The sequence below is a fragment of the Bubalus kerabau genome, chromosome 1, assembly GCF_029407905.1.
Source record: "Bubalus kerabau isolate K-KA32 ecotype Philippines breed swamp buffalo chromosome 1, PCC_UOA_SB_1v2, whole genome shotgun sequence".
Taxonomy (NCBI): domain Eukaryota; kingdom Metazoa; phylum Chordata; class Mammalia; order Artiodactyla; family Bovidae; genus Bubalus; species Bubalus kerabau.
Window position 1 is genome coordinate 74,434,382 of NC_073624.1, and position 27,956 is coordinate 74,462,337.

The window sequence follows — 27,956 nt, forward strand, 5'->3', positions numbered from 1 at the left end:
GGCCCAAGCAGCCCCACCTGATGGGGCCATGTGAGCTGGAATAATCTACAACCCAAAGGATATCTCGGAAAAATTAGCACTACCTGAAACCATAGCAAAGCCCCAGTCTGCTATTAAATTACCTTCCAGAAAGACAGCTAAGAGGTTACAATGAACTGATGTGTAGAAATAAAAAATATGCACTGAACTACTGAAAACAAACAGAGGACTGAAATTCATCCCTTCAGCCCTGCTAGACAGTGAACCTGGGTGACAGCAAGGCTTTCTGTAGCCCCAGGGGTAGGAGTGAAGAACAGTCCAGAACACAATTTTGTGCCTGTCTCTCCCTTTTCCTTAATTCTGATTCTGAGAGTAGAAACCAGTCCAAACTGGATCTGTGTATATCCATACCCATTATTCACTTGTAAATGTTCCAAGTAACTCAGACCTCCCCTCAGAAGACATTCGAGCATTGCTTAGCAGGATATTTCAGGACAAAGGCATGCAGTGTTTGGAAATGTCAGATAATGTTCTAGCTACTGGACTTTCCCAGTAGGTTCAGTAGGTAAAGAATCTGCCTGCACTGAAGGAGACCAGGGTTCTACCCCTGGGTTGAGAAGATTCCCTGGAGAAGGAAATGGCAACCCACTCCACTATGCTTGCCTGGGAAATTCCATGGACAGCAGAACTTGGTGGGTTACAATCCATGGGGTCACAAAAGTTGGGCACAACTTACCGACTAAACCATCACTACCACCAATGTTCTAGCTATAGTCTAATTTTTCCCTTTACTAATACAAAAGCTCAAATCAGGATCTCTGCATATGATATTTATCCAAACATCCTCCTGTATACAGAATTCCAGAGATGGTGACAGACTATAGAAAAAACATAATTTACAAAATCAGCAAGAACATTCTATTTAAAGCAATATCCCCTGGGTGTTGTCTGAGCTTGAAATGCAAGTTCACTATATAGTTTCTTTCTGGAGACAATATGCCAAGCCTTAAATATGGCTAAAAATCATAAGTTTGGGGGAAAAAATTTCAGCCCTGCAAGAAGGAAGTATGCTATATTTGGTAGAGTTGGGAATACACAATTTTGTTTCAGAAATCTGAGAAAAATCTATAGTCGTCTTCTTTTTTGCCTCCTGCAAACCCATCTTACCCTATTTTCATTCTGTTTCATTTTCTCCCTGCTTTCAGGTAGTTATATCTTTAAAATATTATAATCCAAAAAAAGGAGGCAAGAGGAATTTAACTAAAAAATAATAATCAAAGCCATTCGTGGCTTATGTGCCCAGACTAAGCTGTATTTATGGAAGAGTTGATCTTTTTTTTCTTTCTCTTTTTCTTCCCAGAAGTCTAAAGTGTAAATTAAGTTGCACCAAGGCAGGTCAAATTATTCCCCAGTCATTTGTAGTATGCAGTGTTTTATGTGACTTTTTACCCTCTTATTCAATAAAACAATGTGTACTTGTATAGCAGCCAGACGGAGTGGTGATTCACACTCATCTCAGAGATGCCAAGTACTGTACCTCCTTAAGGAAACACACTCACCCATGTGTAATGAGAACGCTTTGGATTTCCTGAAGTGATTCAACATCAAATTGAATTCAACACTGAACTGAATATCCATAGATGTTAACAATCACAAGATCGGATGTACTAGAGTTTTGTTTGCTTTTATGTAACTCCCACTCATTTATTATAAGAGATGCAGCCTTGTTATGTTGAACTGGAACATTTTCACTCACTCAAGGAGACTGATTAAAGAATTTGGCCTGTTTCTTATTAATATAAAATAATCAAAAAAATTTCAAGAAAGGATGGCCAGCTATGGCTCTGTGATACAGAACTCCCATTGAGCTCTTCTCTTAAATCATTCAGCTTTTAGCTCAAGAAGAACACTAACCTAGGCTGGGCATTGGCTGTATTATTACTAGCTTGATACTGTAGGTGCTAGTCTCAATTAGAAAAGATGCTTGGGGACTTCCCTGGCAGTCCACTGGTTAAGACTTCACCCATCCAGTGCAGGGGATGTGGGTTCAATCCCTGGTAATGGAGCTAAGATCTCACATGCCTCCAGACCAAAAAACTAAAACATAGATCAGATCAGATCAGATCAGATCAGTCGCTCAGTCGTGTCCGACTCTTTGCGACCCCATGAATTGCAGCGCACCAGGCCTCCCCGTCCATCACCAACTCCCAGAGTTCACTGAGATTCACTAAAATATAAAACAGAAGCAATATTGTAACAAATTCAATAAAGACTTTAAAAATGGTCCACATCAAAAAAGTCTTTAAAAAGGAAAGAAAAGATGCTTGTAAAAATCCATAGCCTGCTAGATGTCAGGTCATTAGAAACTGTTGTTTAGCCGCTAAGGAATGTCTGACACTCTTTTGTGACCCCAGGGACTGCAGCCCACCAGTCTCCTCTGTCCATGGGATTCCCCAGGCAAGAATACTGGAGTTGACTGCCATTTCCTCCTACAGGGGATCTTCCCGACCCAGGGATCGAACCCTTGCCTCCTGCATTTGGCAGGTGGATTCTCTGCTGAGCCACCAGGGAAGCAAACACCAGAAATTGTTGCTTTTAAATGCTGGCAGAGGAGTACAGATTTGATATGGCAGCACTAGGGAGTCATATGGGCTTCAAGTGGTGCTAGTGGTAAAGAACCCACCTGGCAATGACCTAAGAGACGAGGGTTCGATCCCTGGGTGGGGAAGATCCCCTGGAGGAGAACATGGCAACCCGCTCCAGTATTCTTGCCTGGAGAATCTCATGGACAGAGGAGCCTGGCGGGCTACAGTCCATAGGGTCGCAAAGAGTCAGACACAACTGAGGCAGCTGAGCACAGGGCACACAGGGACCGCAGTGTGTCACTGAGTGAGGAAGTAAGGATTTGATTGAAAAGTCAAGTCTACTCCCAAACTGTATAAACACAACTGCTTAAAGAAATCTAGCTACTTTACCCACTGGAGACAGTAACCAAAACCAGAAGTTCTTGAAATACAAGGGTAAAATTAAAAGACAGAGTGGAAATAGGAAAGAAGCAGCTGCCAGAGCTGCAGGGGGCATGGCCTCTAGGAGGGCAAAGATGGTTTTATGTACAACTTAAACTAACCTAATTTAAAAATAAGGCCATTTGGATATATGTAAAAGGCAAAGAGTCACCAGAGAACTTGGATGCATTATCCCCAGCCTCCAGTTTCTTTGATCACAAAGTGTTTGGAAAGTTAGAATTTCAACCTAAATTATAATTGTCACAGTAAGATTCTACCTAAACTAAAAGTTGAGGAACCTGAACTAAATTGCCAAAGAGAAAGGCTGAGACCAGCTCTTAAGGAGAGGAGAGTGCAAGAAAGCAATGGGCCAATTCCAAATCATCCATTAATTCACTCTGAGGAAATCATCTTTTCACCAACAGGCAGGGACTAGAGATGCAGAAAACCTTTTGTTTCCCAAGAATTTATATGGGCTAGCCTTGTTTTTGTGGGCTGGCTTTGTTACAGGCAGCCTGCCAGAAACGCAAATTCTCAGGCCCTGTCCCAGAAACCCAGATGGAGCATTTCTGTTTTAGTAAGGTCCTTGGGTGATTTCTGTGCCCGTGGAGGGATCTGCAGGTATGTGCTTTGATAAGTTCAAATTGAAAATCTCTCCCGGAATGGCATTGAAACATGTAAAATATCATGTATGAAATGAGTTGCCAGTCCAGGTTCGATGCACGATACTGGATGCTTGGGGCTGGTGCACTGGGACGACCCAGAGGGATGGAATGGGGAGGGAGGAGGGAGGAGGGTTCAGGATGGGGAACACATGTAAACCTGTGGCGGATTCATTTTGATATTTGGCAAATCTAATACAGTTATGTAAAGTTTAAAAATAAAATAAAATTAAAAAAAAAAAAAAAAAAAAAAGAAAATCTCTCCCAAAAATCCCAGTTCCAAAATGATATCTGGTTTAACTTTTATACTATGCTATAAAAAGAAATAAGATTCTTTCTTTGTAACGATGAATATAATAAGATTCTTCTTCTCTTATAGGGCTTCCCTGGTGGCTCAGATGGTAAAGAATCTGCTTCAATGCAGGAGACCCAGGTTCGATCCTTGAGTTGAGAAGATCCCCTGGAAAAGGGAATGGCTGTCCACTCCAGTATTCTTGCCCATGGACAGAGGAGCCAGGAGAGCTACAGTCCATGGGGTCACAAAGAGTTGGACATGACTAAGCGATTAACACTTTCACTTTCTGTCATAATGATGTGCGAGTCTAAATAATATACATGTAAAAAGTCCTGTGAATGTTCTAGGGCAGTAGCGCTCAAAGTGGGGTCCCTGGGAACTTATTAAAAATGAAGATTCTCAGACTCCACCCCAGACCTACTGACTTGGAAACCCTGGAGGAGGGGCCCAGCAATCTGTGTTTTAACAAACTCTCCCAGCAATTCTGATCCAGGCTTAAGTTTGAGAGCCCCTGCTTTTGAACCATCTCTGGAACTATTCAAAGTCATTAGAGTCATTTGCTGTGACTTGATCTCTCAGGTCAAGAAAAAAAAAAAACGTAATTGAATGGAAAATTATTCTGATAAATTTCAAAATGATGAAAGCAGAAATATCAAAGTTTATCTCACAAGGATTTTCTAATGGATTGATTTATATTGTTTATCAACAGGGAGGTAAATTGGTATTTTTATTACTGCCAGCCTCTTTTCAAATAATTGATAGATCATTTCATTTCAAGTCCCTACCTTCCTTGTGAGGGTCCCTGGAGTGCCTCCTCCCAAGGACCATCTTCTTGGCCAGGGGAATAGAACAGCCTGACTGACCAACTTGATCATGCATCCTTCCCCTGGTAGGGGAGGTAGCTGCCCTCCTTTCCCATCATATGAATTAGAAGTGTGATTCTTCTGAAAGCTTGTTAAGCAAACAACATAATGCATGAATACTGGTTAATTGATCGGGACAAATGTATCATTACTAAAGTAAAAATATTAAGAATAGGAGAAACCAGGCATGAAGAACATGGGAAGTCTCTAAACTACCTTCAAATTTTTTCTATAAATCTAAAATTATTCTAAAATTAGAAGTTCATTTATTTTTTAAAAACTGACCTTTGTTGGAGCCTGAAAAAAATCAGAGCTCGCTCCTTCTCTCTTTTGAAAAATATTCTTGTTCAGAAGTCGCTGCTATTAACTGTGGAGAGCCTGTATGCATGCAGACAACTTGACTAACCTGATTTTAGGTTGATGTATTTCCTGGTTTTCTAGAGCCATTTACTCATTGAACCTTTGCTGCAGTCAATGAGATTGAGCTCTTACCAGAATGCCATCTCATACCCTAGCCTGCAATAGCTGATAAAGTGCTACAACTTCTAATGCTGTGTCAGCTGTGTGTGCTGCTCCTTTCCAACTCCTGTGTGCGTAAACTGCAGATACTCTTGTTGCCTTTTGAGAGCCATGCAGATAAAAGATGACTTGCAGACAGTCGGGTTACTGGATGTGCCAGCACAACACAAAAGGAGAAGAAATAAGAACCATCCTCCATTTCTCACTACCCGCCTACACACACACAAAACTGTATGTATAATACCAAGGTCACCTTTGCAGAAACTCTTCCATCTTTGCTCACAGGAGAACGATCAGTGAAAACTTCCCTCTGTAGCAGAAAGGGAACATACAATATTGACATTTCTCGTGCCAACACAACCTGTTAGGATATTTTGAAAGATGTCAATGTTCAAATTTTTAATTAACATACAGATACCAACATATCCTCTTGCCCTTTAGTTAGGAAATGCCTTTAAAATGCAGATACAGCCATGCTGCTTGATTTGGAAAATTATCAACTCGTTTCTTTTCTCTCTTTTTCTTCCTAAGGGTTTCAAGACCATTTAGATAAAGTCTAACAACACTTTGAAGATGAAAGTTTGATTTTTTGTTTAAATGGAGACTATTAAGAAAAGGAAGCTATATGAAGTATATATGTTAGACTAATTAACTGTAGTCCCTTTCTGCATCAGGACCCATCAATTTTAAGACAGTTGGTACCTGGTATGGGATGTGCAAGGCCTGAGAGAGCAAGAGATGCCGGAAATGTGTCTTTAAATGCATTTAGGACAAAAAATCTAATGAATTCTGAAGGTGTTTTTCTCTTCTTATGACACCAACTCGGAGGTATGAGAATGTCCTGATGTGAAGAATTCTAACTGAAAATATAACTAATTGGACTTCTAACTTTAGACCTGATTATCTAGCAAAAGCTAATATACATATATTATCCTACCATACTGTAAAATCTTGACATTTAAAACCACCACTTTATGGGATGCGGATTCACATGAAAGGATGCTTCACCTCATTGAAAGCTTTTCTTAATGACCAACAACGTTGAGATGGTTAGATAGCATCACCGACTCAATGGACATGAATTTGAGCAAACTCTGGGAGATAGTGAATGACAGAGGAGCCTGGCATGCTGCAGTCCATGGGGTCGCAAAGAGTCGGACGTGGCTTAGTGACTGAACAACAATAGCATGATGACCAATGACTCATCAGAGTGCTAAATGTTAAGAGATCCTGTCTATGAAAATGTAATTGTATATGAAGGTGATAATCCTTGAAATGATGAAAGCAAAAAAGACCTATCTCAGTTTTTAAAGATCACTAATTGTACATAACTTCTGAAGGGTATCAATTCTATTTTTAAAATAGTACAGCTGTAAAGGTTCCCTGGGAAATAAATGAACTGAAACACCTTGAACAGAGCTGTTGATGATAGGGAAGAAGGGTTACATTTGACACAGAAAAGTTTAACCCAGGAGAGTGCTGATTAAAATGGCCCCTGGAGTTTACGAATCAAATCCAGAGATGTGAGGAAGAATGGAGTGCCTTGTTTAAGATTGAATGGTGACTGATTGGTCTTAAAGGATCCTTTTGCCAGCAGTCTACACTGTTTAATTGGGTGAATATATTCTAGAGGCAGGCTTCCCTCATAGTTTAGTAAAGAATCTGCCTGCAATGCAGGAGACCTGGGTTTGATCCCTGGGTCAATAAGATCCCCTGAAGAAAGAAGTGGCAACCCACTCCAGTATTCTTGCCTGGAGAAACCCATGGACAGAGGAGACTGGCAGGCTACAGTCCATGGGGTCGCAAAAGTCAGACATGACTTAGAGACTAAACCACCACCACCATTCTAGAGGATGATAATATTCCCAAATGGTAATATGGCATTGGAAGTTGGACTATGGGTTAATATAGGATGTGACTTGTCATGGATGGGCTCTACCTGAAGCAGGATATTTTGTCTCCAACGTTTATCATTAGTTGTTTGAACCTTTAATGAACTGCTAATGAAGATAGGTTTATGAAAAAATTAGAAGACCAACATAGTAGAGCAGGGACTTCCCTAGTGGCTCAGATGGTAAAGAATCTGCCTACAATACAGGAGACCTGTGTTCAATCCCTGGGTTGGGAAGATACCCTGGAGAAGGAAATGTCTACCCACTCCAATATTCTTGCCTGGAGAATCCCATGGACGGAGGAGCCTGGCAGGCTATAGTCCATGGGATCGCAAAGGGTCAGACATGACTGAGCAGCTAACACTTTCACTTAATTGGTGCTAATAATCAATATGGCAGCTGCCAGGAGTGTTCAGAAGGTTGCATAGTAGAGTAATTCCAGACTATTCAAAGGAATTTCTCTCCATTTTTCTGGTTGATTAACCAGATATGTCTGGATATGTATTTTATTCAATTTCTAAATAATACTATTAATAGAAATAATTAACACAAATTAAAATCAACAAGTAGAAGGATACTTAGTAAAATCTAGAGTTACAAAATTTGTCCCAGGCATGTTGTATTTATTGAAGTAATTCCCACACCCTCCACAGCAAAAACTGGATCCATAGAATTACTATGATCAAAGAGCTGATTGATAAATCACATTTTGTAAATATCGGTCCAAAGAAGAAAGAATTAATCTCCATAAAAATTTAAATAAAATTTTAAATGGAAAAAAGTAACTGGAAATGGTTTAACTAATTAAGGAAAATTACTGCAGAAAATGCCTTTTTGACAAAAATGCATTAATGTTGTTACCATTTTCATTTAAAGGCTTATTTTTTTTTTAATAATTTTAGCCTCAAAACATCCTCAGAGTCAAAGCAGTGAGAACTGGACATGCTGTGACCCCTCAGCTCATCATATGGAAGTCGAATGATGCTGTTTTACTGTCAGCTTTTGCATGCCTTGTTCCCTATACCTGGAATTCCTTTCTTTGTTTCATATTCTAGGACTCAAGACTTCTCCTGTAAGACTCAACTTACAAACATGGCCTTCAGATTAGTGCTCCCTGACCTCCAGACAGAATTAGATACTTTTACCTTTTACCCTCCCTTAGGGACCTTTTATGAATATTCTATGATGTTGCTGTAATTCCTTGTTTACACTGCTATTTCACGCACTGGATTCTGGCTCTGTCTAGGATATGGCTCATGTTTTAGTTCTTTTGTTATTAAATCTCTGACATAAAATAGACGTGTAATGAATTAATGCTGAACAAATGAGTGAGGGCTCCATGCCACCTGCACCTTCAATCCTCTCATTTTTTATTTTGAAACAAAATCATGAACTCTGTACGGTAACTTTAAAGATGTATTAAGAAAAAGCTCTTTGCTATAAATTCAGATCAATACTAAACATGTAGTTTTGTGATCTCTCTCTCAGCAACACCTCCCTCCTTTACATCTCTTCCTTATCTACAACCAAGAAAAGCAGTACATTTATAGGAGAGAACTCAGGACTGAGATGGCCAGTTTCGGAACTCCTGGCCATGGGTGTCGTTGGGAGCATCCCTAGAGTGTGGGAGCACTTTCTGGGAGGTCCAAAGGTTAGGTCAGCCAAGGGCTTTTTCTTTCCATCCATCCTCAATTTGACTTTGGGTTCAGCTGAATATGGTTAAAGGATTAATTGCCCATCATCTTGTTCCCTAAATTAAGAGTCATTGTGGTAAGAACCAAGCATAGCAATATGCACCGACCACAAAGAAATAAATTACCTTGTAAGTTTCAAAAGATTTTCACCAAATTACTGCTCTGTGCAAATGATGTTGGGGGGAAAAAGTTTGAGAAGCATTTTCTTTTGTGACTGTAATAAGGTATGTGTACCCCTGCTGAGATATGAGTCACATCCCCTGTGATAGGAAACTGTGGCTAGTTTTCGTGGGTTTGGGGTTTCATACTAAATTTTCAGTGCCTCATGTTTCCTATGACTGATGGATGGATCATCACCTGACTCATAGAATCTTTTGCTATGGATCACCATAGTGTAGCTTTTCAAATTCAGTAATGTGGCACCCAGATGCTCAGAGTTTTAATATGGAGGGAGAAACACTGGAAATATGCAATCAGTGCTTTGAAATGGACTTAACTGAGATCACTTCTTTCCAGCCTTTGGCAGGATTACAATTAAACCGGTCTAGACCCATTTGTGATTCTTATTTTTAAAAGACCTACAATGCCCACTTTTTCGTCTAAGTAAAGTAGATGTCTTAGTACACTGAGGTTGCTGTAACAAAATACCATAGACTGGGTAGCTTATAAACAGAAATTCTTTTCTCAGAGTTCTGGAGGCTGGCAAGTCCTAGATGAAGGCACCAGCAGATTCAATGTCTAGTGAGAATCTGCTTCTTGGTTGATAAATACCCACCTCCTTCCTATCACACTGCGTGGCAGGGTGAGAGAGCTCTCTTGGGGCTCGTTTATAAGGACACTCATACTATTTGTGAGGGCTCCACACTCATGACCTAATCACCTCCCGAGAGCCCCACCTTCAAATATCATCCAATCACTGGGATTGGACTTCAACATATAAATTTGGAGGACACAAATATTCTGACTATAGCAGTCAGGATACAATAACATCTGAGGGTTTTTTTCCCCAGATTAAGGTCATGCCACCATCCTCAACTTCAGTATTCCTAAAGGCAAATCTTTATTTATTCATTCATTCAATGAATATTTATTGGATAAATAAGTGTGTCCCACTTATTGAGACAGAGAGAGAGCAATTAAGATGAGGCCCCTGACCTCAAGAAGCTTAAAGATGAGGGGGGGTGGGGAACATACAATTAAATATGGCACGTGCCATGACAGGCAAGGTCACGGAGTACACCAGATGGGTAAGTGACGGACCTACAAAAAGGTATGTCTGGAGGCAAGACGTCAGGGGAGAAGATGGTTATGAAAAGGTCAGTTAAGCTTGAGAAAAATGCAGATTGTGAGCAGTACTAGGGAATGTATAAGGTATGCAATCCAGGAGAGAAGCCAGGAGCTGAACCTTAAAGAGCTCCATGACGACTTTCTATGGTGCCCAGGAGGAGCCCTGAAAGGTTTCAGCAGAGGGGTGACAGGAGACCGTATGCAGAGGTGCTTAGGAGAGATTAGATGAGGGCAAAGGAAGGTTGTAGGTAAGCACATTCGTTAGGAGCCTTATCTTGATAATCCAAAGGGAAAGGGTATTGAGCCAGAATGAAAGTAAGCTCAGTGGGAAAAGAGAGTAAGTAAAGGAACTAGAAGAGGGACTTCCCTGGTGGGAAGTCTAGTGGTTAAGAATTCGCCTTGTAGGGGATGCAGGTTTGATCTCTAGTCAGGTAACTAAGATACGACCTGCAGTGGACTACAAAGCCCATGTCCTGCAACTACTGAAGTGCCTCCAACAAAAGATCTCACATGATGCAAGTAAGACCTGAAGCAGCCAAACAAACAAATACAAATTTTTTAGAAAAGGAAATAGAAGAGGCAGAGCCTGGGGATGGACTCTGGGCTGTGGCTTAAGGTCCTGAAGATCAGACTCTTGTTGTTGGAGCCCAATCCCCTGCCCCACCCCAAGGGCACAATCCTTGGTCCTTTTCTTTTTTTTCTAGATACACTCACACTCATGTCAGTCTCAACCAACCTGTGATGATACCCAAATTCATAATGCCAACTCACACTTCTCTGAACTCTAGACCTGAATATTCAATGAACATCTTCACTTGGATGTTTAGTGCAGATAGCAAACTTAACGAGCTCCAATCTGAATGTGAGCCCTCCCTTGATACCTCTTTAACCTGCAGTCTTCTCCATTCTGGGGAACAGCAATTTCATTGTTGGTTTCATGGATCCAAAACTTTGATGTTACTAATTCTTGGTTATTTGTATTTACTTCACATTTAGTCCATCAGCACAACCATGTGGCTTTAACTTCAAAATTTATGAAGAACCTGACCACTTTTGAGCCCCTCCACTGCTACCTTCCTGATCTAAGGCATCACCATTTTCCTCCTGGATCTTAAAATAACTTCCTAACCTGTGTCCCTGCTTCTTCCCCTGCCCCCCTGCACGCTGTTCCCTATGTAGCAGCCAGAAGAATAAAACTACCCTGCAAGCTTTTTATTTGAAACTTGTCAAGCATACAGAAAATTCTTTTAAACAATCAAGTATAAAATGTCTTTTATATATTTTTTTTTCCTGATCCAGGATCTCATCATATTCATGAATTCATTTGTTATATCTTTTCAGTGTCTCTTAACTATAGATCCATCCCCTTGCTTTTTAAAATGACATTCACTTTTCCATATAGGGTCTCACACATTCTAAATTTGTGAGTTTCCTCACAGATGATGTCATATATTTCATATTGCATCATATCAAGAAGTAGATTATGTCAGGTTGTCCACAGATTATTTAGTGATGCTGCTTGATCACCTGGTTAATGTGGTGGCCTGCCAGAATTTTCCATGGTGAAGGTAAATTTTCTTCTATGTAATTAGTAAAAAATTGTAGGGCAATATTTTGGCACCTTCCAAGTATCTTATCCACAACAGCATTTTACCCACTGGTTTTAGGATCTATTAATAACTGTTCCTACATTATTTAATACACTAGAAGTTGGAAAGCAGTGATTTCAAAATACTCCCACTCTCTTTTTTTTAGCAGACATTTTAGTAAAAAATTTTCTTTCCCTGTTTTCCCTTTTTCTTCATCCCTGACTCTTCTTCTTGTCCTTCCCTTCCTCCTCTTTTTCCTTCTGGCCCTCCTCCTCGTACTTCTCTCTCTTCTTTTGACTTTCACAGTAGACTCATAGATTCTTTTTCATTCAATGTATTATAATTAGCTACCATGGAGTCATTAAAAATATGTATCAGATCATGGTCTACTCTTCTACTCGATTGAAACCACACTGATGACTTTTGTATCATTCAAGAGTAAAAGACAAAGTCCTTACCATGACCTACAAGGCCCTGCATGATTGAGTCCCAGTTCTTCTGTGGCCTCATCCCCCTCTGCTCACAGACCCAGTCTTCTGGCGTCCTGACTACTCCTCCAACAAGGGTGCTCCTGCCTCGAGGTCTTTGGCCCCACCGTTCCCTCTCTTTGTAATGCCCCTATCCCAGATATTCACTTGGTTTTGTTCCTCACATCTTTTCTCAAAGTCATCGGGACCACATTTTTTAAAAAATTTAAAGCCAACACTCCCCATTCACCTGATTTTAATAGTCCCCATTCACCTGACTTTCTCTATCAATCTTACTCTCTTCTTAGATTTATTTTTAGTCTGCCCCAAATTTATTTTATTTTATATTTATTTATTTACTTGGCCGTGCCAGGTCTTAGTTGTGGTATGTGGGATCTAGTTCCCTCCAGTTCTCTGACCAGAGGCCCCCTACACTGGAAGCATGGAATCTTAGCCACTGGACCACCAGGGAAGTTCCACCCCCGCCCCCCACCTCCGCCCTATCCACTAGAATTTAAGTTCCTTGAGGGCAGGGAATTTTCCTTGTTTTACACACTGCTGGGTTCCAGTGGCTGGAATACTACCTCTCTGAACATGTTGAGCATGAGTGAATGTATCTATTGGATGAGAGGCTGAAGGAAGGGGAGATGCCCATCTTCCAGGTTTGGTGATTTGCGATGACAATGCTCTACTCCCTGAGCCAGGGAGCACAGAACGAGGAGTGCACTGGGGGAAGAAACTTTGACAATGTTGAGTTTCATGTGCCTGTGAGATAGCCATGTGGAAAAACCCAGTGGGAAGTCAACTAGACCTGGATTTAGTGGATAGACCGCGTATGAAGTCGTTTCCAAACACATAAGGCAGAGTCATGTCTTAATTCATTTTAAATGAATTGAACATTACTGAATTGAATTAATATGAATGGAAAAGCTCAGAGTCTTTCACCTCCCAATCTGGCGTGCCAACCAAGCGTGGGAAGGGAGCTATTAACACTTTCCTGAGTCTGCTAGGGTTTGAGCTGCTCAACTCAAAGACAGCACTAAACACCTGGTAATAGTTCTAACGGTTTGTCAACAAAGCTGGACCTATTAGTCTTCTAGGGTGATAACTGTTTCTAGTAGTCTAAAGACTTTGTTAGAAACACCTGCATCCTGTGTAGAGCAATTAGTAGTTTAAAAGTGTGGTTTTGCTGTTGATCTATTCGTGTGGCAACCTTTGCAATTCCTTTAGTCAAAGGATAAGAAAGGCAACATCAAAAATCCTTTCTTTCATTAGGTATTAATCTTTTCTCTTCCTTCCTGCACCTTCTTAATTCTTTGAAGCCTTGGGAAAGTCTACTAGAGATGATGAGCCATAAGAATGCAGGAGGAGTTTACCTTGTGTGATGTTTAGAATAGCGCCTAGCTTAAACTAGGTGCTCAGTAAATTTTACTCAGTTGTATATTAACATCCAGTTTCTTGATTTCTGAACTAGCACCCATATCTCTGTTATACCCCCAAAGCTCAGCCCTCCCCCTCTCTCATCAAAGACCTGAGCCCCACGAACAGTCTTCATAGTTAAAAATAAAGGTTACTATGAGAAAGGGCAAAGTCAACAGCATCACAACCAGTGTGGAAATTGCCCACTGCACCTTGGGATGTGAGGGGAAACTTAAGTGCATTCCAACATCATAAGACTGGACACACACCAGAGAAGGGGAATATGAGTCTGGATACTCATGGAGAATTTCCATATTAGCATAGCTTATAAATCCTGCCCACAGGGTGGGTCATTCCATTATAAACGCCTCAAAGTCTTTTATATTCCTTTTGAGTGGTGGTGCCTAAAGTAGATGTTGTCATTCATGTCTTAAGGAAAAAGAGATCAAAGTGAAATTATGGGCATATATTTCAGCAATTTCAGAAGCTTTTGTCATTATTTATGACACTGACCATACTGATGGCGAGCTGACCTGAAGGACTTTGTGATAGCAGCATTACTAAGTGAACTATAAATCAGAGAGCCCTCCCTTCCCCTTTAGATACAAGAAAATAATTACCAATAGAATCCTCACTGGTCAACATTAAGGTCAAAAGTAAGTGTATATTTAACTTGTCCATTGTTTTTATGACTCTTTTTCTAAAATAGAAAGTGGGGACATAGTTAAGAAGGCAGCTGACATTAAGAGCACTTTTTAGAGTAACAATAACAAGATGGCTAGATCATCAAACACAACATGGTAAAGCACAGAAATTCACTTCAGTGAAACTGGAAATTAACAGTGTTTTAAAACTCCGTGCTGGTAGGAACTCTTACTATTGTGACCTTTCCTAGGGATTTGATTTTCAGGGTCATCTATGCTTTTCTTTTAAAATTCTGCACAGAGTAGGTTTCATATGTAGCAATTACTAACAGAAAATATGTAGGTCCATGGATGCCATCGTTTCAACTAAAGGCACAAATTTACTAATCTATAGGTTAAATTCAACAGTAAGAAATTCTCATAATGGACTTTCATGAAGTTATAAAGCAGGAAAGAATTAAGAAATCAAATATTTCTAAATAACTTAATAAAATCAAATGTCTAAAACAATAAAAGCCAAAGACCAAACAAAATATAGACTATCCAGCTATGATTTTTATTTAGATAAGCAAGATTAGCAGAATTGAAAATGGCTAAATAACCCTTCTCAAGTTGGGTGGTGACTATTTTTAAAGATAGAATTTTAATTACTTTCCATTCATTAGCCATTTCCATTCATATAGTTCAGAATTCCACAGATGCCCCAGCACTTGAAGTTTAAGTTATTGACATGGAGGTGGCAACTCCTGGAGACATCCCATCTGCTTCCAATAAGAAACTTGATATTCCTTAGGATTTATGGGTGGTGGGAGGAGGTTGCCTAAAGTGGGGTTGCAGAAATGGCCGGAAAAGCCTTGTAGGTGAAGCCCATATTTCTTTGACTGGAGTTTTCCATTTGTATCTAGAATCTCAACAATATGTGTAGAGCAGTTTCTTTGCCCAAAGATAACCAAATTATAGACTTCTGATAAATCTAGTGTGCATGTCTATAAACATATATTTTGGAGAGATGGGTAGGAATGGGGGAAGGGACACATCTGATGAGAGGTTGAAAATAGTTTTAGTTTTAAGCTGATTTGCACTCATATAACAGTTCCTAATAACAACAACAACAATAATAATTTATATACCCTAGTGACTGTCCAATTTAACTCTTTTCTTCCATCCTCTTCCTGGAATTTGAAATGGTTTCACCTGGTCTCCGTAGAGAACCGACCTGGAAGTCGTTATATATGAAGATGCAGCAGCCACCTTGTAACCAAGAGGAAAAGCCAAAAGATCAAAAACTTTGGCCTTTACATTTTAGAGGCACTAAACTGAGGCCAGTAGTCACATCTCTCCAAACTCCTTAGGATATTAGAAAAATAATCATCTAGTTGTTTAAGCCAGTGTTGGCTGCTGCTGCTGCTAAGTCACTTCAGTCATGTCTGACTCTGTGTGACCCCATAGACGGCAGCCCACCAGGCTCCCCCGTCCCCGGGATTCTCCAGGCAAGAACACTGGAGTGGGTTGCCATTGCCTTCTCCAAGTGTTGGTTGAATCTTTTATTATCGGCAGCAAAATACATCTCCAACAGAACACATCCAGACTCAGCTTAATCCGACACTCTCAAAACCATGACACATTTGGAACTTGGAGTGATCACTGTAGGTTTTAAAAAGTAGGCCTAAATCTCACCAGGTGAATTTGACCAAAAAAAAAAAAAAATCGATCAGCAAAAGGTCTACAAGGAACAAAAGGTAGGGTCTGCCTCCCTTTCTCCCTGCAGCACTTCCTCTTACTGCTTGTGCACTCCACCCCCAACTTCATTACAAATCCATCATGCCTCTTCCAAAATCTTGATTTTAAACACTGAATCCCTTCCTCCTACTCACTGACTCTGATGCCTTCTACTGCAACAATTTTCTGCTTTGGTGACCCCACCTTCTTCTTACTGTTCTTTTATCCTACAACTGTCACACTATTCACGATCCTTCGTATCTTCACCTCCTTTTTAAAATTCAATTTAGATTTCACTGTGTATCCTTGTAAACACCCTCAACTCCCTTTGTTCTCTTTTCTTCGTCCTACTCTTCTGGTTAAAATAAAGCAAAGCGAAAGGAAACACAAAAAACACAAACAAACCAAAAAAACCCCAATACAACCTTACTTATCCTAATCTCAAACCTAATTCTCTTCTACCTCTGTGAACGAACAACATTGCCAGGTGAGATCCGGCCAACAGAATTTATTTAGAAATCATGACTCCACATCCCAAATCCCCAGATCACTGCCCAATAGTTCTAAACTATCTGCTCTGTAACTTCCTTCCTTGCTCTTTGAGTAAACATTTCTTTTGACCATGCAGCACGTGGGATCTTAGTTCCCCCAATAGGGATGGAACTTGTGCTCCCGGTGTTGGGAGCATGGGAGTCTTAACCATTGGACTACCAGGGAAGTAGTTAATACCAGAAAGTATTAACACTTAATACTTTCTCCTGTTGCCTTAAAAGCAACTCCCTAGCATTCTGATTGGTCAACTAGGCATTTATACATTTATCCACTTCTTTAAGCATTTTTCCCTGCTTTTATAGAAAAATCATCTTTACACCTAAAAAAAGGTAAGAAGTCCTTTCATTTGTACTCTGATACATCTCCTCTGGAAGGAAATGGCAACCCACTCTAGCACTCTTGCCTGGGAAATCCCATGGGCAGGGTAGCCTGGCTGGCATGCAGTCCATGGGGTCGCAAGAGTCTGGACATAACTTGGCAACTAAACTACCACCACCATCTCCTCTCCCTTCCCTAGGGACATTTCTTGACCATCTATTTCAGCAATCTCTTTCTCTTTACTGAATCATTTTTATAGGGCCATGTTAGCATCATCCTTTGACAACCTTTCATTCAACTATTCAACTGTTGCCCCTTTTCTCTGTTTCCTTTCAGAGCAGACTTTCTCAAAAGATCTCTAAACATACTCTCAGTGTGAATCATTTCCCATCATTCAGTCTTCAATGCATTCTAATCTAGCTTCCATTTCCACCACTCTGCTAAAACTTACCTGGCTGTCATCACCAATGGCTTCCATATTGCTAAGTCCATGCTCCTAAGACATTCAGAAGCACTGAGCACAGTCGACCATTCTCTCTCCCTCGTGAAATAATCTCCACTTCCAGCTTCTATCATACCACACTCTCCTGAATTTCCTCCCTGCCACTCTCAACTGGTTACTTCTTTTCATGCTCCTTAGCTAGAATCTCATCGGTTATGCTTGTGTTCAGTCATATCTGGCTCTTTGCAGCCCCATGGACTGAAGACTGCCAGGCACCTCTGTCCATGGAATTTTCCAGGCAAGAATAGTGGAGTGGGTTGCCATTTCCTACTTCAGGGGATCTTCCCAACCCAGGGATCGAACCCCCATCTCTTGTGTCTCCCACGTGGACAGGCGGGTTCTTTACCACTCATGCCACCATTTGTTACTTTACCTCTAATGTTGAAGCGTCTCAAGTTTTGGTCTTCAGCCTTCTCTGTTTATGCTTCATCTCAAAGGAAATGTAGCTTTGAATGTCATCTTCATGTGGCTGATTTTCAAATATTTATCTCCAACTTCCCTTGAGCTCCAGATACTTATAGTCAACTTCCTGCATGACAGCTCCACCAGGTATCTAATAGGGATGTCAAACTCTTAATGTGAGCAAAATGAATCTCCCACTGCTGGATATACATTGTCCTTCTTGCTTCCCTGGATAAATGCACTCTGATCCTTTCACTTTCTTGTGTCACTCCATTCAGTAATCACATTCCCAGGAGGAAAAATAGGAGAGTCATAGTTTGGCTCTGGTTCCCACTCCTTGGCAAATCAAGTACTGGTCCTGCCAATCCTGCATGTGACGGTCACTGGGTGATTTCCCAAGTGGAAATGGAGGTGCTTATACTGGAAAAAAAGCAGCTAGATGCTGGGCAGGCAAAAACAACAGCTGTCCACAGTACATCATCGTGCACAGCTGGTAGGAGCTGTTGACACCAAAACATTGGCCTCATGACAAGAACAGTCTTCAGGTTGATATTCTATGTTTCTTGAAGTTATTTGGTGATGGCTGTCTTGCTAGTGGGTTGTACAAATTTCCCCGCGTGAGAATTTTCTCACAAAATCCCAGAAGGCAGACAGTAGGGCCTTATGCGGTGTGAACACTGCCAGCCGGCGACATAACCTTCACTCATTACACATCATCCTGTGTTTGTTCCTGTTTGCCCAGGGGTCAGGTTGCTAAGAGTGTGGAATTGTGTGTTCTCTCTCTCTACAAGTGAAATAGTCTTGAGAAATAAACTCTCATATATCTTCTCATACATATTCTCAGCTGTTGAGAAGAAGGTATGTACATTTTCCACATTTTTTTGCTTGTTAACAATGCCCCACAGCTACATTAAAGAGACTGCAATAAATACAAGAATTAACTTACCAAATATATATTGATCCCTAGCCAAGGGTTAAGATTACACTGAAGAGTTAAAAAAAATGCTTAAAATCACATCCCCAAAAATGAAATACTTAGGAATAAATCTTGCAAAGGAGGTGAAATATTTACATGTGAGAACTATAAAACTTTGATAAAGGAAACTGAAGATGATTCAAAGAAATGGAAAAATATCCCATGTTCTTGGATTGGAAGAATTAATATTGTTTAAATAGCCACATATTCAAAGCAGTCTGCAGATTTAATGTGATCCCTATCTAATTACCCATGACATTTTTCACAGAACTAGAACAAATAGTCCTAAAATTTATGTGGAACCATAAAAGACCCAGAACTGACAGAGCAATCCTGAGGAAAAAGAACAAAGCTGGAGGCATAACCCTTCCAGACTTCACACACTACTACAAAGCTACAGTAATCAACACAGCATGGTATGAGCACAAAAATAGGCATATGGATCAATGGAACAAAATAGAAAGCCCAGAAATAAATCCACACACCTACAGTCAATTAATCTTTAACAAAGGAGGCAAGAATATACAATGGAGAAAAAACAGTCTCTTCAGCAAGTTGTGTTAGGAAAGTTGGACAGCATCAGGTAAATCAATGAAGTTAGAACACTTTCACATCATACACAAAATAAACTAAAAATGGCTTAAAGACTTAAATATAAGACATGACATCATAAAACTCCTATATATATAATGGAATATACTCAGCCATAAAAAGAATGAAATAATGTCATTTGCAGCAACATGGATGGACCTAAAGATTGTAATACTAAATGAAGTCATCAGATAGAGAAAGACAAATACCATGCTGCTGCTAAGTCACTTCAGTCGTGTCCAACTCTGTGTGACCCCATAGACGTCAGCCCACCAGGATCTCCTGCCCCTGGGATCCTCCAGGCAAGAACACTGGAGTGGGTTGCCATTTCCTTCTCCAATGCATGAATGTGAAAAAGTGAAAGTGAAGACGCTCAGTCGTGTCCGACTCTTAGCGACCCCATGGACTGCAGCCCGCCAGGCTCCTCCATCCATGGGATTTTCCAGGCAAGAGTACTGGAGTGGGGTGCCATTGCCTTCTCCGTATGATATCACTAATAGGTAAAATCTAAAATGTGGTATAAATGAATTTATTTCCAAAATAGAAACAAACTCACAGATAGTAAACAAACTTATAGTTACCAAAGGAAAAAGGGGGTGGGCAAGGATAAATTAAGAGTTTGGGATTAGCAGACACAAACTACTACATATAAAACAGATAAACAAAGTCCTACTGTATAGCACAGGAAACAAAATTCAATATACTGTAATAAACCATAATGGAAAAATATGAAAAAGAGCATATACATGTATATAACTGAATCTCCTTATTGTACATTAAAAACTAACACAATGTTGTAAATCAACTATACTTTGAAACTTAATTTTAAAAGTTTTTAATGAAAAAAATTTTTAAACATTACAATTAAAAAGGTTACACTGAAGAGAATTTGCCCCCATTATATTTTTCTTATTCCTGACTACTTTTCTTCCCTTTCTGCCCCTTCCTAGCCTCTCCACAACTAATGACTGTGTGGATCACAATAAACTGTGGAAAATTCTGAAAGAGATGGGAATACCAGACCACCTGACCTGCCTCTTGAGAAATCTGTATGCAGGTCAGGAAGCAACAGTTAGAACTGGACATGGAACAACAGACTGGTTCCAAATAGGAAAAGGAGTTCGTCAAGGCTGTATATTGTCACCCTGCTTATTTAACTTATATGCAGAGTACATCATGAGAAATGCTGGACTGGAAGAAACACAAGCTGAAATCAAGATTGCCGGGAGAAATATCAATAACCTCAGATATGCAGATGACAGCACCCTTATGGCAGAAAGTGAAGAGGAACTCAAAAGCCTCTTGATGAAAGTGAAAGAGGAGAGTGAAAAGGTTGGCTTAAAGCTCAACATTCAGAAAACGAAGATCATGGCATCTGGTCCCATCACTTCATGGGAAATAGATGGGGAAATGGTGGAAACAGTGTCAGAGTTTATATTTTGGGGCTCCAAAATCACTGCAGATAGTGACTGCAGCCATGAAATTAAAAGATGCTTACTTCTTGGAAGGAAAGTTATAACCATCCTAGATAGGATATTCAAAAGCAGAGATATTACTTTGCCAACAAAGGTTCGTCTAGTCAAGGCTATGGTTTTTCCTGTGGTCGTGTATGGATGTGAGAGTTGGACTGTGAAGAAGGCTGAGCGCCGAAGAATTGATGCTTTTGAACTGTGGTGTTGGAGAAGACTCTTGAGAGTCCCTTGGACTGCAAGGAGATCCAACCAGTCCATTCTAAAGGAGATCAGCCCTAGGATTTCTTTGGAAGGAATGATGCTAAAGCTGAAACTCCAGTACTTTGGCCACCTCATGAGAAGTGTTGACTCATTGGAAAAGACTCTGATGCTGGGAGGGATTGGGGGCAGGAGGAGAAGGGGACGACAGAGGATGAGATGGCTGGATGGCATCACTGACTCGATGGACGTGAGTCTGGGTGAACTCCGGGAGTTGGTGATGGACAGGGAGGCCTGGCATGCTGTGATTCATGGGGTTGCAAAGAGTTGGACACGACTGAGTGACTGAACTGAACTGGGTCACCCACCATACAAAGTCTGTTTCTTTAGGATTTTTTTTTTAATGGAGGAAAGAAAAAGAGAGGAAGGCAGAAGAAGTGCCATATAGAGGGTTTGCCAAAGTGGAAATTAAAAGTTCAAAACATCTAAAACTAAACAGGTCCCTAACCACACTATGACCTGAAACTAAATCTGGGAGATGGAAGCTCTCAGGCAATCATTCCTCCTCTGTGATGAATGGGCGATATCAACCATCTTTCTACTTGCCTTTTGAGAAGTTTTATTTACCCTGCTATAAGGTGAGATGAACTCCGAGGCTGTTGTAAACCCTAGTACAACTGGGGACAGTAATGAAATCCTGTAGAAAGATTAGTTTTAAAAAAATCAATATTTATGGAAAGACACTCAGAGACTAAAAGGAAACAAAAACATGTTTAACCAGACAGTGTTCTGGGATGCACTCTGAAAACTCAGAATCAAAGTTGTTTAATTCGAAATGACTTTGCAAAACATGGAGTATAATCTCATTTACCTAGAGTGTCTGGCACTTGGCAAAATACAACACACAAAAATCTGACTAGTATGTAAAGATATTTCTATTCTGCTCCCACTATGGGAGAAAATTGTGTGGTAGAAAGACAGATGCTGCTGTGTGAATGTAAACTGTCCCCCACCCCTCATCCCTGCACATCACTCATCCAAATACAGTTGCAAGGAGTCAAGCAGGAAGCCTCAAGAAAGGGGCTAGAATGATCACCTGGGTAATCCTGAGGATTAACTTGAGGATTGTCACTTCCAATAGAATCAAAAAGTGTGAAAGGTGAGGGCTCAACCAACAGGGTGGCATTCCACCCAGAGCAACCTGAACCCTGCAGTCTCTATGATAAGAATTCTTAGAAATATCATTTTTGTTCCAATTAAGACAATATGTAGGAAATGGCAGACATGAAACTATAGGATTAAGGACTTTGGGAGCCTTTGGAGCCTTCATTGTTTGAAATCAAATATAATCTCAGTAGCAGAGCTAAATGTAGGTCTATTTGCCCTGGCTCATGCTATAATATGATTAATAATAAAAACTAATATTTGCTAAGCACTTTTGTGCTAGAAGGGCTTTTCCACAGATTATCTCCTTTATGTGGTCAATACAACAGTGCTACAAGTAGATATTATCACCGTCTGGATTCTTGAGGAATCTAGAGCTTAGGAAGACTAAGAAACCTGACCAGGACCGCACAGCTAGTAAGGGATGGAGCCACAATATTCACCCAGGAAAACTGACTCCAGAGCATGACTGTCTGACTGCTATAGAATGGCACCCCCAGGGAGTCCAGTACTTTGAACCTGGAACCTGCTCCTTGGCAGCCTTTTTTTTTTTTTTTTTTTTACCTTTCAAATGAGGTGATAATGCTCCTAATTTGTTAAATTTTAAAATGATGCTACTGTCCTTATTTTCCCTAAGTCACAAATATAGTAAGTGATATATTGGGGTCTGGATGGGAATCTCGGTTTTAATCTCCAATTCACTCCACTGGTGCTACAGTCCATGGAGTCGCAAACAGTCGCACACCTCAGAGTGATGGAACTGAACTGACTGGCGAGGGAGGGATTCCTACGCTAGGGTTATGGGGATGGCTGAATACACCACACCCAACACCGGACAGATGACGTGGACAGCAGCTCATTAGTCACAGCTATACACCACCTGCGGGAGGGGGACATTGCAGGCCAAGGCTACATTTAGAAATGGAGAAAAGCAGAACCTGTGAGAAGCAGGCTCTGTTGTAGCAATAGGGTGAAGTGAAGTGTTGGTCACTCCATCATGTCCTACTCTGCGGCCCCATGGACTGTAGCCCACTAGGCTCCTCTGTCCATGGGGATTCTCCAGGCAAGAATACTGGAGTGGGTTCCCATGCCTTCCTCCAGAGGATCTTCTGACTCAGGGATTGAACCTGGGTCTCCTGCACTGCAGGCAGATTCCTTACTGTGTGAGCCACCAGGGAAGCCCGATCAATAGGTGGTGAAGTACCATCTATTCCACAGGAGAATATGACTGGCTTGTTTGAATAATCCTGCAGGCTTTTAAGGATCCGAAAACTGCTACTCAGGGATAGTCAGGAGCTGTCTGTGATCCCCTTAATAGGAAGGGTTGTTTACCTCAGAGACCTTATCTGCAGAAGCAGGGTGGAAAGGGGAATTTGCAGTTAGACCACTTGAAGTCCTTCCAATTTGATCAAATGTCAAGACAGCACATAATATAGGGCCTTAATTTTAAGGCTTACACAATGGTCTCTCTATAAAACATAAATAGATGAGAAATAAAAGGAAAGAGCATGAGAAAGATAGCTGGCTAGAAAAGAGCAGGGTGTATTTGAATCACGTAAGGCTACATGTCTGCCCTCTGCAGATGATACCACCCTTATGGCAGAAAGTGAAGAGGAACTCAAAAGCCTCTTGATGAAAGTGAAAGAGGAGAGTGAAAAAGTTGGTTTAAAGCTCAACATTCAGAAAACGAAGATCATGGCATCTGGTCCCATCACTTCATGGGAAATAGATGGGGAAACAGTGGAAACAGTGTCAGACTTTATTTTTGGGGGGCTCCAAAATCACTGCAGATGGTGATTGCAGCCATGAAATTAAAAGATGCTTACTCCTTGGAAGGAAAGTTATGACCAAACTAGATCAGATCAGATCAGATCAGTCACTCAGTCATGTCCAACTCTTTGCGACCCCATGAATCGCAGCACGCCAGGCCTCCCTGTCCATCACCAACTCCCGGAGTTCACTCAGACTCACGTCCATTGAGTCAGTGATGCCATCCAGCCATCTCATCCTCTGTCATCCCCTTCTCCTCTTGCCCTCAATCCCTCCCAGCACCAGAGTCTTTTCCAATGAGTCAACTCTTCGCATGAGGTGGCCAAAGCACTGGAGTTTCAGCTTTAGCATCATTCCTTCCAAAGAAATCCCAGGGCTAATCTCCTTCAAAATGGACTGGTTGGATCTCCTTGCAGTCCAAGGAACTCTCAAGAGTCTTCTCCAACACCACAGTTCAAAAGCATCAATTCTTCGGCGCTCAGCCTTCTTCACAGTCCAACTCTCACATCCATACATGACCACAGGAAAAACCATAGCCTTGACTAGATGAACCTTTGTTGACAAAGTCATGTCTCTGCTTTTGAATATGCTATCTAGGTTGGTCATAACTTTCCTTCCAAGGAGTAAGCGTCTTTTAATTTCATGGCTGCAGTCACCATCTGTAGTGATTTTGGAGCCCAGAAAAATAAAGTCTGATGCTGTTTCCACTGTTTCCCCATCTATTTCCCATGAAGTGATGGGACCGGATGCCATGATCTTCGTTTTCTGAATGTTGAGCTTTAAGCCAACCTTTTCACTCTCCACTTTCACTTTCATCAAGAGGCTTTTGAGTTCCTCTTCACTTTCTGCCATAAGGGTGCTGTCATCTGCATATCTGAGGTTATTGATATTTCTCCCGGCAATCTTGATTCCAGCTTGTGTTTCTTTCAGACCAAACTAGATAGCATATTCAAAAGCAGAGACATTACTTTGCCAACAAAGGTCCGTCTAGTCAAGGCTATGGTTTTTCCAGTCATCATGTATGGATGTGAGAGTTGGACTGTGAAGAAAGCTGAGCACCGAAGAATTGATGCTTTTGAACTGCGGTGTTGGAGAAGACTCTTGAGAGTCCCTTGGACTGCAAGGAGATCCAACCAGTCCATTCTAAAGGAGATCAGTCCTGGGTGTTCATTGGAAGGAATGATGCTAAAGCTCAAACTCCAATACTTTGGCCACCTCATGCGAAGAGTTGACTCATTGGAAAAGACTCTGATGCTGGGAGGGATTGGGGGCAGGAGGAGAAGGGGACAACAGAGGATGAGATGGTTGGATGGCATCACCAACTCGACGGACATGGGTTTGGGAGTTGGTGATGGACAGGGAGGCCTGGCGTGCTGCAATTCATGGGGTCTTGAAGAGTCGGACACGACTGAGCAACTGAACTGAACTGAACTGAAGGCTACGTGGAACGGAAACGTGTTAAATGAGACTGAAAAGCTGGTTTCCAAGGCCTTTGAAGACCCATTAAAGATTTCTGAAAAGTAGAAGAACATGACCCAATATATGTTTTAGGAAAGTCTATCTGTAATGAGGATGGATTAGAAAGGAGAAGAAAGCAGAGAGAGGCAAAGTAGATAACTGCTTATTGAAACCACAATAGTGAGAAATCATGGGCATTTGAAAACTGGCCCCCATGGAGAGATGAGTAAGAGAGCAAGTTAAGAGAAATTATAGTGGCACAGACCACAGGGGCAATCAAATGATTGGCTGTAGGAAGTAAGGGAGCAAAAGAAGTAAAAGCTACTCCAAGACAGCCCATCTTTGTTTAAAGTTTTGATATTTTGTTTACCATGGATAGTTTGCATTAATTTTGATGTTTAAAAATAAATATTGCATTAGAATATTGATCTTGATTACAGAGTACATTAATTTCCTGTGGCTGCTCTAAGAAATTACATAAACTTCGTGGCTTAAAACAACAAAAATGTATTCTCTCACAGTTCTGGAGGCCAGAAGTCTGAAACTGTGATGTCGGCAGGACCACACTCCCTCTAGAGGCTCTATGGGAGAATTCATTCCTTGCCTCTTCTAGCTTCTGATAGCTGCCAGCATTCCTTGGTGTGCAGCTGCATCACGTCCATCCCTGGGCTTTCCTGATTTCTCAGACAGTAAAGAATCTGCCTGCAATGCAGGAGACCAAAGTTCAATCCCTGGATCAGGAAGATCCCCTGGAGAAGGAATGGCAACCTACTCCAGTATTCTTGCCTGGAGTATTCCATGGACAGAGGAGCATGGTAGGCCACAGTCAGACACTTTCACCTCTACTTAGTAGTCACACTACCTTTTCTTCTTTCTGTGTAACATCTGCCTCTGCCTCTCTCTTGCAAGGACATCTGTGGTTGCATTTAGGGCTCACTCAGATAACCTCAGATAACCCCAGATAAGATCTCCATCTTATGAATCTTAACTTAATATCTGCAAAGCTGTCAGTCACAGGTTCCAGAGATTAGGATTGGGATGGGGGTGGGTCAGTTCAGTCGCTCAGTCATGTCCAACTCTTTGAGACCCCATGGACTGAAGGACGCTAGCCTTCCCTGTCCATCACCAACTCCCAGAGCTTGCTCAAACTCGTGTCCATCAAGTTGGTGATGCTATCCAACCATCTCATTCTCTGTCATCCCTTTCTCCTCCTGCCTTCAATCTTTCCCAGCATCAGGGTCTTTTCAAATGAGTCAGTTCTTCACATCAGGTGGCCAAAGTATTGGAGTTTCAGCTTCAACATCAGTCTTTCCAATGAATATTCAGGACTGATTTCCTTTAGGATGGACTGGTTGGATCTCCTTGAAGTCCAAGGGACTCTCAACAGTCTGCTCCAACACCACAGTTCAAAAGCATTAATTCTTTGGTGCTCAGCTTTCTTTATAGTCCAAGTCTCACATCCACACATGACTACTGGAAAAACCATAGCTTTGACTAGATGGACCTTTGTTGGCAAAGTAATGTCTCTGCTTTTTAACATGCTGTCTAGGTTGGTCATAGTTTTTCTTTCAAGGAGCAAGTATCTTTTAATTTCATGACTGCAGTCACCATCTGCAGTGATTTTGGAGCCCAAAAAATAAAGTCTGCCACTGTTTCCACTGTTTCTCCATCTATTTTCCATGAAGTGACGGGACTGGATGCCATGATTTTTGTTTTCTGAATGTTGAGCTTTAAGCCAACTTTTTCACTCTCCACTTTCACTTTCATCAAGAGGCTCTTAAGCTCTTCTTCACTTTCTGCCATAAGTGTGGTGTCATCTGTGTATCTGAGGTTATTGATATTTCTCCCGGCAATCTTGATTCCAGTTTGTGCTTCATCCAGCCCGGCATTTCACATGATGTACTCTGCTATAAGTTATATAAGCAGGGTGACAATATATAGCCTTGACATACACCTTTCCTGATTTGGAACCAGTCTGTTGTTCCATTTTTTCATGTTTGGGGCAGGGGAGAGGCTAGTTTTTAGTCTACCACACTGAGTTTTAAATTTTGCATCTAGGGAAAAGTACCTCCCTTCACTCTCCTCACCTACCATGGACCCAGCCCTGAACTATTTGGGCCTAAAACATTAGCAGAATGGTGGTTTTGCTTACAAAAATGGAGAATTAAAGAGAAAGAGCTGATTTGGAACACAACTTTTGCTTTATTTAAAATAAACCTACTATCGGACATTATAGTGCCCAATTGGATGTTGACACCTGTTTTTTCACTTTCCTGGAACATGGCCTCATTTTTCTGGAGCCACATGAAAGCCCACCTTGAAAACAGGTTAGGATATTTTGTGTCTTTGCCTAGAGTTGAGAAGATAACATTGCCCAGTGTTCACCTCCTTTTCTTGGAAAGAGTACCATAACTTTCTTTGGGGAACCAGCTCTCTTCTACTTTGACATGATGTGATTAGATGATCTCTATTCCCAACCCCAGGATTGGAACTTGTGACTCAGGCATTGTTTAATCAAT